Source organism: Chiloscyllium plagiosum, unplaced genomic scaffold (assembly GCF_037043375.1).
Source record: "Chiloscyllium plagiosum isolate Xiang-an unplaced genomic scaffold, Cpla_swu_hap1 HiC_scaffold_17, whole genome shotgun sequence".
Classification (NCBI taxonomy): Eukaryota; Metazoa; Chordata; class Chondrichthyes; order Orectolobiformes; family Hemiscylliidae; genus Chiloscyllium; species Chiloscyllium plagiosum.
In genome coordinates, this window is record NW_028270155.1 from 9,797,365 (window position 1) to 9,813,091 (window position 15,727).

General features: G+C 44.3%; 1 long non-coding RNA gene across 1 annotated transcript in view; it reads right to left on the reverse strand.

Annotated features, from left to right (window-relative positions):
• Positions 1 to 4,885: 4,885 nt before the first annotated feature.
• The window catches only part of LOC148147281 (uncharacterized), a 112,692-nt gene continuing 101,850 nt past the window's right edge, over positions 4,886 to 15,727 (reverse strand). Inside the window, exons 2-3 of the long non-coding RNA XR_015759848.1 lie at positions 11,605 to 11,741; positions 4,886 to 4,951 (exon numbers count right to left, since the gene is read on the reverse strand). This is a non-coding gene — a long non-coding RNA (uncharacterized LOC148147281). The remainder of the gene's footprint in view (positions 4,952 to 11,604; positions 11,742 to 15,727) is intronic.

Here is a 15,727-nt window from a genome sequence, read left to right on the forward strand (position 1 = left end):
TTCTCTGACCAACCAGACTGCTCAAAACTAAACCAAACCAAACTAAACCAGAGAGAAGCTGAACTGGGAGAACTGGCCATTCTCCTTTCATTGTACAAGTTTTTATTCTTAAACATGAAAGCCTTTTGCCTGAGGCAGTATCTGTAGCTATAACAAACTGACCATAAAACCCATAAACATCAGACACCCCAAAGTCTCTGTGATTACGTCCTTTCTGAAAATAACTTGGACAACACAACCTTTTTAAAGGAGCAGCATCATCTCACATCCTCATTGTGTTATGCTTTATAGCAGTTACGTGATTAACATTTAAGGGACATACTCACGAGATCATCACAGTATCTTGGTATGTCCTCCAAAGGTATAAACCTGAACCTTTCAGTCTCCATCTTACTGAGCTGGGTCTTCCTGCAGCATGGTGGCACGGTGGCACAGTGGTTAGCATTGCTGCCTCACAGCGCCAGAGACCTGGGTTCAATTCCCGCCTCAGGCGACTGACTGTGTGGAGTTTGCACGTTCTCCCCGTGTCTGCGTGGGTTTCCTCCGGGTGCTCCGGTTTCCTCCCACAGTCCAAAGATGTGCAGGTCAGGTGAACTGGCCATACTAAATTGTCCGTAGTGTTAGGTAAGGGGTAAATGTAGGGGTATGGGTGGGTTGCGCTTCGGCGGGGTGGTGTGGACTTGTTGGGCCGAAGGGCCTGTTTCCACACTGTAAGTAATCTAATCTAATCTAATCTAATCATGACATGCTGAGTGAAGTATATACCCAAATTGCTTTGTATGACTCCTGATGCACAACTGCCAGGTTGTCATATATGTATAAATTCCAGTTTGGGAACTCTTGGGGCACAGTGGTAGTGTCCCTATCACAAAGCCAGGAGGCCAGGTTCAAGTACCAACTTCTGGAAGTGTTTAATAACACGTCTGAACAGGTTGGTTAAAATAACTATAAATACCAGAGCCGTAATTAAAAATAAACATTAAATTCTCCAGCTATATGTGACTCATATCTCATTCTCATGTTCTGGGAGCTAACATAAGCTAACAATGATAATTGCAAATTGTCACCATTAAGCTCTACCATCATATCATTACCACACGGGTCGCCTGGAATGAAAATATGATGTATTTAAAATATACTGAAGGCCCAATTATTCTTCTTGAGATTGATATCTTGCAGCTACACTAGTCTAGGTCCAAGTTGGGGAATCAAATCACTGCCTTGCACACCATTGGGTGAGCACCTTGAATTCTGCAGTAAATTTCTTTGAGCCACCTTCATTTACCACGTCACGTCTAGTTTAATCTGGGTTTCTACAGTCATACCTGGGTTGTCCTTCAAGTTCCATGAGGCGGCAGAGTGGGTGGAAAGCATGGTTACTATAGAGTGTAGTTTAATGTTTTCTGGGGTGTTAAACCCTGGACGCCTTGCTGTTGGATCCCCTCACAAGATCTTACTCAGTGTCAGTCCAGATATGATTTGGAGATGCCGGTGTTGGACTGGGGTGTACAAAATTAAAAATCACACAACACCAGGTTATAGTCCAACAGGTTTAATTGGAAGCACACTAGCTTTCGGAGCGACGCTCCTTCATCAGGTCACCTGGTGTTGTGTGATTTTTAACTCAGTCCAGATATTGTGTGATTTGCCCTCTTTTATCAAAACCTACGACTCTCAAAAGCATTTGCAGGTTTGTGTGATTTGTGTCACAAATCTGGTATGTTTGAAAGGTCTTTATGGATTTGGTGGTTCTGGATAGGCTTCTGTCTGGTCAAACTCAATGCTTTTGCTTTCCAGGGCACGTCAGAAGGTGATATATCAGACAGGACTGGGAGCCTGTGGGTTAAGTCACAATACAATCCATGACCTTGCAGACTGTGCTTTGGAAGCTGGGTACACAGAGTGAGAAATGGATCAATTTTCCAGTTCTGACATTCTTGACCTTGATAAGCACGAAAAGATCAATAGTAAAGGGAAATATACATTGACTGGCACATCGCTGTGTTACTATATTATGTCACAGAGGAAAGAAACGGTTTACATGCATGTTAAAAATGACTAAATACTTATCTCAAAGTATAGTTTGGATGAAGGAAACAGATGCATTTATGATCAGAGACCAACCAAATCTCTTGGTATAATTTTGAATCATTTCTCAACATAACCCAAAACATCCTCTTCTGCTTTCTATTTGCTGTTAAATTAGGGAACTGTAATTAATGTAAAGCCTGTTTACAATTATTAATATTGAAGGTGTCAGCCGTTGGAATGGGTAGAAGCAAGGGCTAAGCACAATAAATTAATATGAAAAAGATGGGCAGGGTAAAGGAACGTCAGCAAATTTAGAAACTCATTCCTCATACTGCTCCACAAAATTGCACAAAGTCCACCTGTTTACTGTGGTTGGCCCAGCAGAGATCAATGGTTGTACAAACCAAATGCACGTTGTTTTCGCAACGCTGATCATCCCCTCTGTAAGTCAGGAGTGATAGACTTCAGTTAGAGTATTGTCTTCAGTCTGCCCACCACAAAATAGGAAAGATGTGAACGCATTAGAAAGAGTGCAGAAATAATTTGCAAGCATGTTTCCAGAAACGAGGAACTTCAGTTATGAGGATAGATTGAACATAGAACATAGAACATTACAGCGCAGTACAGGCCCTCCGGCCCTCGATATTGCGCCGACCTGTGAAACCAATCTGAAGTCTATCTAATCTACACTATTCTATTCTTGTCCATATGCCTATCCAATGACCATTTACATGCCCTTAAAGTTGGCAAGTCTACTATTGTTGCAGGTAGTGCATTCCACACCCCTAGTACTCTCTGAGTAAAGAAATTACCTCTGACATCTGTCCTATATCTATCACCGCTTAATTTAAAGCTATTTCCCCTTGTGCTGGCCATCACCATCTGAGGAAAAAAGTTCTCACTGTCCACCCTATCTAACCCTCTGATTATCTTATATGTCTCAATTAAGTCACCTCTTAGCCTTCTTCTCTCTTAATGAAAACAATCCCTCAGCCTTTCCTCACAAGACCTTCCCTCCATACCACACAACATCCTAGTAAATCTCCTCTGAACCCTTTCAGATGTTGAGACTTTGCTTTTTGGAAAAAGAAGGCTGTGAGGAAATTTGATACAAGTTTTTAAAATCAGGCTGGATAGAGTAGATTGGGAGAAATTGTTCCTACTCATAAAATGAATGAGAGAACGTAGATTTAAAGGGACATGCAAAAGAAGAAAGGGTGATGTGACAAAATAACTTTTTTCACACAGTGAGTTGTTCGAGAATGGAATGCACTGCCTGTAAATGTGGTGGAGGCAGATTCAAATGAGACATTCAAGAAGGCATTGGATGGTTATTTGGACAGAAATGGTGCGCAAGGGTATGGGGAAAAGGCAGGAGATTGGCCCTGGTCGATGGCACTCATTTGAGCAACTGGTGCCCACACAGTGGGCCAAATGGCCTCCTTCTGTGTCATAATAATTCGGCCATTCTGTGTTTGTGGAAGTTTGCTGAGTATAAATTGGCTGCCGTGTTTCCTACACTCTCCTAAACTTCCAGAAGCAGTTCATTGGCTGATAATTCCTGATGAAGGGCTTATGCCCGAAAAATCAACTCTTCTCCACCTCGGATGCTGCCTGACCTGCTGTGCTTTTCCAGCACCACACTCTTGACTCTGATCTCCAGCATCTGCAGTCCTCACGTCCTCCTCATTGGCTGTAAAGGCTTTTGGCCTGCACTAAGGTTATAAAAGCATCATCCAAATGCAACTTCTTTCCTCTTATTTTTCGAGCAACCTCTGTGCTCTGGACAAAGGGTAATTTTCAGGTTAGGGCAGCCAGAAGCAACATCAAGTTTGTATAACAGAGTTAAATATAGAGTGCTGGTTAGGTGGATTGGCAAGAAGGATTTGCATTAATATAACAGCTCATATGAACCTCAGGATACCAAAACTGTCCTTTTGAAATGGAATCACTATTGTAATAGGCAAAAGTGAGGACTGCAGATGCTGGAAACCAGAGTTTAGATCAGAGTGGTGCTGGAAAAGCACAGCAGGTCAGGCAGCATCCAAGGAGCAGGAAAATCGACATTTTGGGCAAAAGCCCTTCATCAGTCCTGATGAAGGGCTTTTGCCCAAAATGTCGATTTGCCTCACTATTGTAATATGCATTCACACGGGAGCCAATGATGGTGGTAGCCACTTAACTGGACCAATAATCCAGAAATATAAGGTGATATTCTTGGGATTTTGGTTTGAATTCTCTGATGGTAAATAGCAGAAATGTAAATTCAATAAATTTACAAATAAAAAGTCAGCCTAACAACAACAGTGTGATCACTGTCAATGCCTTTTACTGACCCTGTCTCCATACATCGCGGCTCATCAGAAATTACCAATCTTTGCCTTAAACCTACAGGATAGTTAACATCGCAGCAGAAAGACAGCATCACACACTCTCGTTACTGCACTGGAAGTGTCAGCATGGATTGTAAGTTTCCAGGCTTGCAGGTTTCTTGAGCTCACAATTTCATAACCCACAGGCATGCATGCTGTTAACTCTGCTGGAGGTTATTGCTCTCCGTTGTTTCCCAGATTGGGTTGAATTTAGGATGCATTTAAGGTAATTAACATATTATTCTCTCATTCCGAGTTGGACCAGTGTCAACAGCAATGCACCAAGAGATAATTCACATCTCTCCTGCTGAGGTCTGCCAATAAAGAGGAGAATGAAAGACTACATTTCATTTCTGCAGGTGGTGACCAAAACCCATAATAAATAGCTACAATTCAGTGCCAAATAAACATTTAAATCTTGTTAAAGCGAGGTCCCATCTTTTTGCTCACCCTTCTTTCCACCTCTGCTCTCAGCAGACAGGGTGATGGCGAGCAGGCTTTCTGTGCTTGATCCCAAATAAGCGCTCACCCATCCTCCGGAGTTCTGACTGGAAAGACAAACAGAGCTATAATCTGCTGAAACACATTATCTCCGAGATTGTAACATTGCTTTACTGAAGCTGGAGACTGCAAGGGACACTGAACCATTGACTCCACATTGGGGGAGGATTAATTGCAGACCAGCTATTGATGCTGTCTTGTTGGTCAAGCAAATCCATCAGAAATATTGTCCAATAACAATAAAAAGCAATGCACTGCAGATGCTGGAAATCTAAAGTACAAAACAGAAAATGACGGAAACACTCAGCAGGTCTGGCAGCACCTGTGGAGAGAGAAACAGAATTAAGATTCAAATATGGCGGCTCTTCAGATCACTTTCGAATTATTGTGAATTTGATCCAGCTTAATTGAGTTGTCCAGGGTCCATATACATTTGTAATGTTCAAAGCTGTTTAGTGATGAGGCATTGCCCTCGTGATATTTTCACCAGACTATTAATCCAGATGTTCATGTTCTGGGAACCTGGGTTTGAATCCTGCCCCAACAGATGGCTGAATTTGACCATCTAATGATGACCCCCTCCCCCATGAAAACATGGCCAATACTATCGGGAAAAACTCATCTGTCTGCGAATGTGTTTTGGGGAAGGAAATCTGCCGCCCCCACTTGCTCTGGCCTACATGTGACTCCAGACCCACAGTAATGTGCTTGACTCTCAACTGTCCTCTGAAATGGCCTAGCGAGCCACTCAGTTTAAGGGCAGCAAGGGATGGGCAATAAATGCCAGCCAGCCAACGATGTCCACATTCCATGGAGAGAAAGCAGAGTTAATTATTTGAGTCTGATGACCCTTCTTTGGAACAATGGAAGAGAAACATTAACTCTGCTTTCTCTCTCTCTCAGACCTTCTGAGTTTCTCCAGTAATTTTTGTCTGTGTCTCAGATCACCAACATCCACAGATCTTTGTGTTATTTATCCAAAATAGCTCAGCCAGACTCAGAGAAAACTTAGGAGGAGAAAGTGAGGTCTGCAGATGCTGGAGGTCAGAGCTGAAAATGTGTTGGTATAAAAAGCGCAGCTGGTCAGGCAGCATCCAGGGAACAGGAGAATCGACGTTTCGGGCATAAGCCCTTCTTCAGGAATGAGGAAAGTGTGTCCAGCAGGCTAAGATAAAAGGTAGGGAGGAGGGACTTGGGGGAGGGGCGTCGGAAATGCAATAGGTGGAAAGAGGTCAAGGTGAGGGTGATAGGTCAGACCTGGGGTGGGGGCGGAGAGGTCAGGAAGAAGATTGCAGGTTAGGAAGGCCGTGCTGAGTTCGATGGATTTGACTGAGACAAGGTGGGGGGAGGGGAAATGAGGAAACTGGTGAAATCCGAGTTCATCCCTTGTGGTTGGAGGGTTCCTAGGCGGAAGATGAGGCGCTCTTCCTCCAACGTCGTGTTGTTGTGGTCTGGCGATGGAGGAGTCCAAAGACCTGCATGTCCTTGGTGGAGTGGGAGGGGGAGTTGAAGTGTTGAGCCACAGGGTGGTTGGGTTGGTTGGTCCGGGTGTCCCAGAGGTGTTCTCTGAAATGCTCTGCAAGTAGGCGGCCTGTCTCCCCAATATAGAGGAGGCCACATCGGGTGCAGAGGATGCAATAGATGATGTGTGTGGAGGTGCAGGTGAATTTGTGGCGGATATGGAAGTTTCCTTTGGGGCCTTGGAGGGAGGTGAGGGGGGAGGTGTGGGCGCAAGTCTTGCACCTCCTGCGGTTGCAGGGGAAGGTGCCGGGAGTGGAGGTTGGGTTGGTGGTGGGTGTGGATCTGACGAGGGGGTCACGGAGGGAGTGGTTTTTACGGAATGCTGATAGGGGAGGGGAGGGAAATATATCCTTGGTGGTGGGGTCCGTTTGGAGGTGGCGGAAATGACGGCGGATGATGCGCTGTACATGGAGATTGGTGGGGTGGTAGGTGAGGACCAGTGGGGTTCTGTCCTGGTGCGGGTTGGAGGGGCGGGGCTCAAGGGCGGAGGAGTGGGAAGTGGAAGAGATGCAGTGGAGGGCATCGTCGACCACGTCAGAGGGGAAATTGCGGTCCTTGAAGAAGGAGGTCATCTGGGTTGCACGTTTTTGGAACTGGTCCTCCTGGGAGCAGATGCGGCGGAGACGAAGGAATTGGGAGAATGGGATGGTGTTTTTACAGGGGACAGGGTGGGAGGAGGTGTAGTCCAGGTAGCTGTGGGAGTCGGTCGGTTTGTAGTAGATGTCCGTGTTGATTCGGTCGCCTGAGATAGAAATAGAAAGGTTGAGGAAGGGGAGGGAGGAATCTGAGACTGTCCAGGTGAATTTGAGGTCGGGGTGGAAGATGTTGGTGAAGTGGATGAACTGTTCAACCTCCTCGTGGGAGCACGAGGCAGCGCCGATACAGTCATCGATGTAGCGGAGGAAAAGGTGGGGGTGGGGCCAGTGTAGTTGTGGAAGATGGACTGTTCCACATATCCTACGAAGAGGCAGGCATAGCTGGGGCCCATGCGGGTGCCCATGGCTACTCCTTTCATTTGAAGGAAGTGGGAGGATTGGAAAGAGAAGTTGTTCAGAGAAAACTTATTCTAAGATAGGCCTCAGTTCCAGACTCAGGAACGCGCAATCTGCTTTGCGAATACAATTTGATTTATCGTTTCTTGAAAAAAAGCTTCCTCAGCCTTTCGAAATGAGTTTGGCATTCAATGTCATCCAATACTGTTCATCCAGTTTCCTGCCATTAACAATCTCTCAATTAAAAGCCTCTATTAATATATTTAAAGATACAGCGGAGATTGTCAGATGTCACACTTCCTTACAGGGGCAACAGAAATTTAAAGAGCTCGAATATTGGAGGCATAGCCTGGCACTGGCATAAATATTCTGATTCACACTGTTTGGGAAACAAATAACAAAAAAAACACAGGGAAAAAACAGAAATATTCTGCAGACCTGGCAGTAGTTGTGGAGAGAGAGAGAGAGAGAGAATATTCCTTGCCCCATGTTGGTGGGCTTTGAGGTGAGTGGGGCCAGGACTGGAAAACAGAGAGTTGTAGGAGGTGCACATCACAAACAATAGCAGAAGTCAACGGTCAGGCAACATCTGTGGAGAGAGAGTTAGAAGTCACATGGCACCAGGTTATAGTCCAACTGGTTTGTTTGAAATTACAAGCTGTCGGAGCACTACTCTGGAATGCATTCATCTGACGAAGGAGCAGTGCTCTGAACGCTTGTGATTTCAAATATATCTGTTGGACTCTAACCTGGTGTAATGTGACTTCTGACTCTCTCTCCACAGATGTTGCCTGACCTTTGACATTTCTGAGAGAGAGAGAGAGAAAGAGACGGTGTTAATGTTTCGAGTTCAGAGTGACTTTTTCCCTCCCCATAGACATAATGCAGACCATAGAGATGAACAGGCAACAAGATGTTTGCAAGCTGTCCACTACACTTCCATGGGAGCTTGGTTAACTCAGTCTATAGTATGGTACAAATTTAAGAATAAATCACATCAAATCCTTATACTGACTGTGGTGGCTCACAAAGACCTGCTCCTCACCTTAGCCCATGATTGCGGAGGGGTTACCCTCAAGCTAAACATACTCAATTGTCTTTCTCCAAAGTAGCGAGATAGCTATGGCTCTTTGTGAATGATGGTTCCTTGCTATTACTGTATGAGTTGGTTTAGCTCAGTTGGCTGGACATCTGGTTTGTCAATGTAATATGACATAGCACTGTGGGTTCACTTCCCACACTTGCTGAGGTTATCATGAATTATCCAATCTCTACAGTGTGGAACCGTGGACTTCAGACCACCCCTCTGAGGAGCATCCCACCCACTCTATCCTATTGCTGTAACCCTGCATTTCTCATGATGAATTCACATATCCTGCAAAACCTTGGACACTATGGACAATTTAGCATGGCCAATCCACCTAACCAGCACATGAAGGACTCCTCCTCTCAACATCCCTCAGGCTAAACCACCACCAGTCATCTCTCTGTAATGGGAGACCAGCCGTATGTTCTTAAGGATTATGTAATTTTACGTTCACTCTTGGTCCAGCAGTGTTTTATTTTCACTCATTCACAGGATGTGGGCATCACTGACCAAGCCATTATTCATTGCCCAACACTAATTGCCCATTTGAGAGTCAACCACATTGATTGGTCTGGAGTTACATGTAGGCCAGACCAGGTAAGGTTAGCAGCTTCATTTCCTAAAGAATATACCATTGGGTGTAGGATAATCAGACATGTCAATCCCAGTAAACCCTGTAGAGTTTATCCCTCCTGAATGATTCAACCTTACAGGAGATATAGTTAAACAAGTGGCACCCTGAATTATCAGAAAATTATAAAGGAGAGGCCATTCAACTTCTCAGGTTCATTTTTGTTACTTTATCAGTTCTTAGGTTAATCTGTATCTGCACTCGATTTGGCTTTCTTGGGTTTCATAACTTTAACAACCTTACCTAACAAATAGTCTGCCAACACAGTCAAACATAAAACTGGGATTGCTGATAATCAAAAACTCAGCAGGTATGACAGCTTTTGTGGCATGAAAAACAAAATGAATGTTTTGAGTCCAATGGCCCTTCATCAGAACTAACTAACCCACTGCCAATCCTGACAATGGGTCACTGGACTTTTTTCTCTCCATTGATGCTGCCAGACCTTCTGAGTTTCTTCAGCAACTTCCGTCTTTGTTGCAAAGATAATCTGCCAAGCAACACCTTGAAATCATCAGCAATCATTTTGGAGAATTGAATTCCAAGTTTCTGCTACACTTTGAAATTTTCTGGGACATTTTAAGGGAAATGATAAGCCTGGAATATGATCATAAATTGTCGTGATTTGAAACAGAGCCAATTGGATCTCATTGAATAAGAGATCCTTGATTGGAGTTGTTAACCTGAGTGAATCAGGGAACCCTAGCTGACAGATATAAACAGATTCAGAAGGTTTCCTCATTCCAGGGACTGGCTTTGAGCTGGTTGGTCACAGCTCATGTACACTGCACATGTAATTAAAGGGTGGTTTATTGACAGGATATTGGCTTCTGTGTAGTTATGCCATGCATGAAAAATATGAATTTCTGAACAAACTCAAAGGTTCAGTAGCATCTGTGGAGAGAAAGTCAAATTAATGTTTTGCGTCGAGTGACCCTTCTGCGGAATTGATAATAACTTGCAAAAGGTGGTACATGTGTGGATGACATGTGGGTGGGAGGGAAAAGGAATGAATGGATAGGTGGAGACAGAGCCCAGAGAGAGAGAGAGAGAGAGAGAGAAAGAGTTAGCCAGTCAAAGAGATGACTGATAGTGAGGGAGAAAAGCTGATAATGATCTCCATCATTGGGTGAAAATGAAAGCAGAGTTGAAAGCAGCCTATGTCAATAGATGTGAAACCGGAAAAGCACAGCAGGTCAGACAGCATCCAAGGAGCAGTAAAGTCAACATTTCAATCTGAAACCCTTCAAAGTATTGACTTTCCTGCCCCTTGGATGCTGTCTGGCCTGCTGCGCTTTTCCAGCTTCACATCTATCGACTCTGGTTTCCAGCATCTGCAGTCCTTACTGTCTCCAAGTCACTGAAAGCAGCCTATGTCACGATAGTGCTTGGGGAGTGTGGATGGGTAAAGGAAATGGAAGGAGGTGTTTGGGCCTTAAAATCTGATATTTTGATATTAAATTTGGTATTGAATCCTGAAGGTTGTAGGATCCTCAAGCAGGAAATGTGTTCATAATCTTGCTTCAAGCATTGACCAGAGGAAGTATTCATGAATGCATTTTTCTTATCACTCTCTATAATGACATTGCATCCCTATGGAATACAGAAGGATGAACTGAGGCACAAAGGGAGAAAGAAAGAGAAAGTTAACATGCGATAAATAAAAGCTGCTTGTTTTCTCTGCAGGGTACCATGTCTTATAAAAGCAACATTGAGTGAAGGCCAGTGCGGTGAGTCCTTTTGTAAGCATCTCTTAACCCAATGTTGTTTTGCCCAGGTCTCTATGGTAACTGCTTTCCTGAAAACAAAATATGGCACAGTGCCCATCAGCCACAACTATATTTCTATTCATACATCAACAGGGAGTAAATAAGTGAATTGATGCTATTAGTACCCACTCCCGAACAATAGAATGGACAATGGATGTCATAAAATCAGGAGATTCGGAATTTTTCAACCAAAACCAGAGCTTTTAAAATTTTACAAAAGAACCTGCAACCCCGCTAACTGATGCATTACAGAACATTTCCTTTATTGTAGATACTGTAGACGTCCTTCAAAAAGAAAGTAAAACCCTTAGTTTTGACAAGAGTTGATCACACATGTAGTCATTCAGATTTGGAAGGAGAGGTAACACCAATTTTAAGGTACTGTGTACTATTCTTGGACATTGATAGAGTCATCAGACCATACAGAATGGAATGAGGCCATTTGGCCCATACAGGAGGAGCTTTCTCAGTGCACTGGAAGTAGATCAATAAATTTGTGGAATATCCCAATAGAACAGCTTTTTGGTGTGGTCCCATACAGATTTCCCAGAGGTGGGTTTTCATTGGAATTAGCAACCAACAGACTAAATCTACTCAATCACAAGTTGAAAAACTTCAATTAGAGTCTATTTTTTTGATGAGAGATGCAAGTGTGCTCATGTTGCATGTGGCTGTATCCCTCTTGCTGATCAATACTCACCTTTTCTGGTGGGACTCCTGGATGACCACCATTTTGGAATCCATCAATTCATCCATAAGTGTGTCCTTCTCACCATCCTTACTTGGGCATGAAGAAAGACATGGAGAACTTTCATTTCTGATGGGACCTTCTTTAACCTTAAGAGAGACCAAAAGCACGTTATAACCAATTAAATACTTTCTTTCGAAGTGTGACCTCTGTTATAATGTTAGAATCAAGTGTTATGGGGAAAGATAGAAAAGTGATGCTGAGGATTATCAGATCAGCCATGATCTTGCTAAATGATAGAACAGACTTAATGGGCTGAATGGCGTACTTCTGCTCTTATGTTTTATGATCTTTTATCGTGTCTTTCATAACTTCTGATATCTCCAAGCTCTTTACAGCCCATGATGTAATTTTGATGCCATTATGATTGTACCATAGTAAATGTTTCAATGTAACTGAATATCGCCAAAAATGCTCTCTCACTGATATCCCTTCCACTTTTCCACCTCTTTCCCTAAAGTGAAGTCCTGAACAATCCCTTCCTTTACTGAATTTGTTCGATATGACTTTAAAAACTTCTCTTGAATGTATGTTAGCAATTGTGTCCTTTTATATTCTGATGCTGCTTCACATTGATTTAATCCCTGTAACTTTGAATCAGTAAGGGATCTGTTAGCTCAGTTGTCTGGTTGGCTGGCTTACAAAACAGAATGACACCAACAATGAGGGTTCAATACCATACGGACTGTGATCACCATGAAGTCCCACCTTCTTCACTGCACATCTCACCTGAGACATAGTAACTCTCAGTTAAACCACCACCAGTCATCTCCCTCAAAGAGAGAGCAGGGCAATGGCCACTGTATCTTTTATTTTGAGCCTGGTGAAATTTCTACCAGTTACTTCCCTATTCTCTTATTGCGACCAGAGAGGACAATGTCTCCTCAATATTAATTCATCAACATTACTGAAAGAAATCACTCCCTTGTCATTTGCAATATTGTTTTGATTGGGGCTGACTGTGGGTAAATAGGGTTACATCCATTGTTTCTCCTTCACCGATCCAGTTTGCTATCTCCTCAAAGAATTCTGACAAACTTGTCAGGCATGATATCCCATTCATGGAGACATAAAATCATGCAGCACAGAACAGGCCCTTCAATCCATTCTGTTTCTGTTGATCTAGCTACACCAATCCTATTTTCCAGCACTTGGCCCATAGCCTAGAATATGATGACTTTTCAAATACTTAGCCATGTACAATTATAAAAGTTGTGAGGTTTCCTGTCTCTGCTCCCTTCCCAGGTAGAGACTGGATTATTCTCAATTATATCATGTATTTTGAAATGCTCCGCTATTACATCCTTCATAATTGACGCCAACATTTTCCCAATAATTGATGTTAAACTATCTACTGATTTTGTATCCTTGTAAACAAATACATTACATTCACAATTTTCTGAAATAAATATGTTATTGCCGGTCTTTCTTAACAGTCAAATAAAGACAAAATACTCTGGATGCTGAAAATGTGAAAATGAAAATTGTTCTGAAGAAGGATCATTGAACTCGAAGCATTAACTCTGTTCCAATCTCCACAGATGCTGCCAGATCTGCTAAGTTTCTCCAGCATTTTCTGTTTACGTTTCTTGCTTGCAACTTGCTTGTGCAAATCAGAAGGGAGAATTAAACGTAAAGATTGAGGTCTGGATTGCCCTTGTCGCGTTCAGAACAAAACAACAAAAAGAAAAGAAATCACTAAAGTCAAAAACGTTCGGAAGTCCCTCCTCTATTTCTGTTGCTGCCAATTTGTAAGAGAGAGGGAGGCATGGTAATGAATTCACAGATGATGAAAACAGGGTAATTCATGTTAGGAACAGGGTCGATTGTGTGGAAAAGTTTGTGTTGGCCTGCCAGCAGTTTGGGGTTTGACCGAAATTTATTCTACAACAGTGAAGTGTTAACTGTGCAAAAATTAAACACCCGTCTCCCAGCTATAGCTCACAAATGTCCTAGGTGCTGTTCAGATGCAGATGCTTTCATTTGTTGAGACCATGCACAGGTGACCGGGCCCAGCAATGATCATCAGTTCAGACTGATCGATTTGTTGAGCATCCAACCTCCCCACTCACACACATGTTCCAGGCACTAATTGTCTGCCCATCCCTTATCAATCATAGAATTCCCTAGAGTGTGGACGCAGGCCAATTGGCTCATCAAGTCCACACCAACCCCTGCAAAGAGATCCCACCCCAACCCACTTCCCCCATCATCCTGCATTTCTCATGACTAATCCACCCAACCTGCACATCCCTGAACCAAATGGACAATTTAGCCTGACCAATCCACTTAACCTGCACATCTTTGGACCATGAGCGAAAACCAGAGGAAACCCATGCAGAAACGGGGAGAACGTGCATATTCCACCCAAGGTTCCCTGATGCTGTGAGGCAACGGTGTTAACCACTGAGCCACTGAGTCACCCACACCTTTGCTTTCACCAAAAGTGAAAGCTTTGTTTTATTGCCGTCAGGGGCACAGCCCCATCTCCAGGAGGCTGCTGATCCCAAAAACCTGGTCACTAATTTGTGTCAGCTTATTTGATTTGTCAATGATTACCAATGACAGAAAAAGGGGAAGATTTAGGAAGATACCAGTTGGCAATCGTGATAAAGGACACGGTGAAAGTGACAATAAAGCTTAATTTTAAGATTGTGAGGCAGACTGACAATGATAATCTGAAGAATAGCATTTGGCATCACACTAATAACTGTCCCAAACTGAAGAGATTTGCACAACATCTCAGCAGTGTAGGATGCTCCAGTCAGAGCTGTTCTGCTCGCTAATTCCTTTTCCTTTTTTTATTCTCCTCTTTGTAGCCCTCTTTCTTCCACCCCAACCCCCCACCAAATTTTGACTGCCCTGCCCCACCTGGAGAGTGGAGTTGAGGGAAACGAGTCATGGCCGGAGGTGAGATGGGAGTCCAGCAGCAGTGGCAGAGTGGGCAGGCTGATTCCCAGAGCGACAGCGGAGCGGGCAGGCTGATTCCCAGAGCGACAGCGGAGCGGGCAGACTGATTCCCAGAGCGACAGCGGAGCGGGCAGGCTGATTCCCAGAGCGACAGCGGAGCGGGCAGGCTGATTCCCAGAACGACAGTGGAGCGGGCAGGCTGATTCCCAGAACGACAGTGGAGCGGGCAGGCTGATTCCCAGAGCGACAGCAGAGCGGGCAGACTGATTCCCAGAGCGACAGCGGAGCGGGCAGGCTGATTCCCAGAACGACAGTGGAGCGGGCAGGCTGATTCCCAGAGCGACAGCGGAGTGGGCAGGCTGATTCCCAGAGCGACAGCGGAGCGGGCAGGCTGATTCCCAGAGCGACAGCGGAGCGGGCAGACTGATTCCCAGAGCGACAGTGGAGCGGGCAGACTGATTCCCAGAGCGACAGCGGAGCGGGCAGACTGATTCCCAGAGCGACAGCGGAGCGGGCAGACTGATTCCCAGAGCGACAGTGGAGCGGGCAGACTGATTCCCAGAGCGACAGTGGAGCGGGCAGACTGATTCCCAGAGCGACAGTGGGGCGGGGAGGCTGATTTCCGGGGCAGCAGAGGGAGAGGACCAGAGCTGGAGTGTAGAGTGAAATGGCCAGAGCTTTTTTGAGGAAGTAACAAAGAAGATTGATGAGGGCAGAGCAGTAGATGTGATCTATATGGACTTCAATAAGGCGTTCGACAAGGTTCCCCATGGGAGACTGATTAGCAAGGGTAGATCTCATGGAATACAGGGAGAACTAGCCATTTGGATACAGAACTGACTCAAAGGTAGAAGACAGAGGGTGGTGGTGGAGGGTTGTTTTTCAGACTGGAGACCTGTGACCAGTGGAGTGCCACAAGGATCGGTGCTGAATCCTCTACTTCTTGACATTTTCATAAATGATTTGGATGCGAGCATAAGAGGTACAGTTACTAAGTTTGCAGATGACACAAAAATAGGAGGTGTAGTGGACAGCGAAGAGGGTTACCTCAGATTACAACAGGATCTGGACCAGATGGGCTGAGAATTGGAAGATGGAATTTAATTCAGATAAATGCGAGGTGCTGCATTTTGGGATAGTAAATCTTAGCAGGACTTATACACTT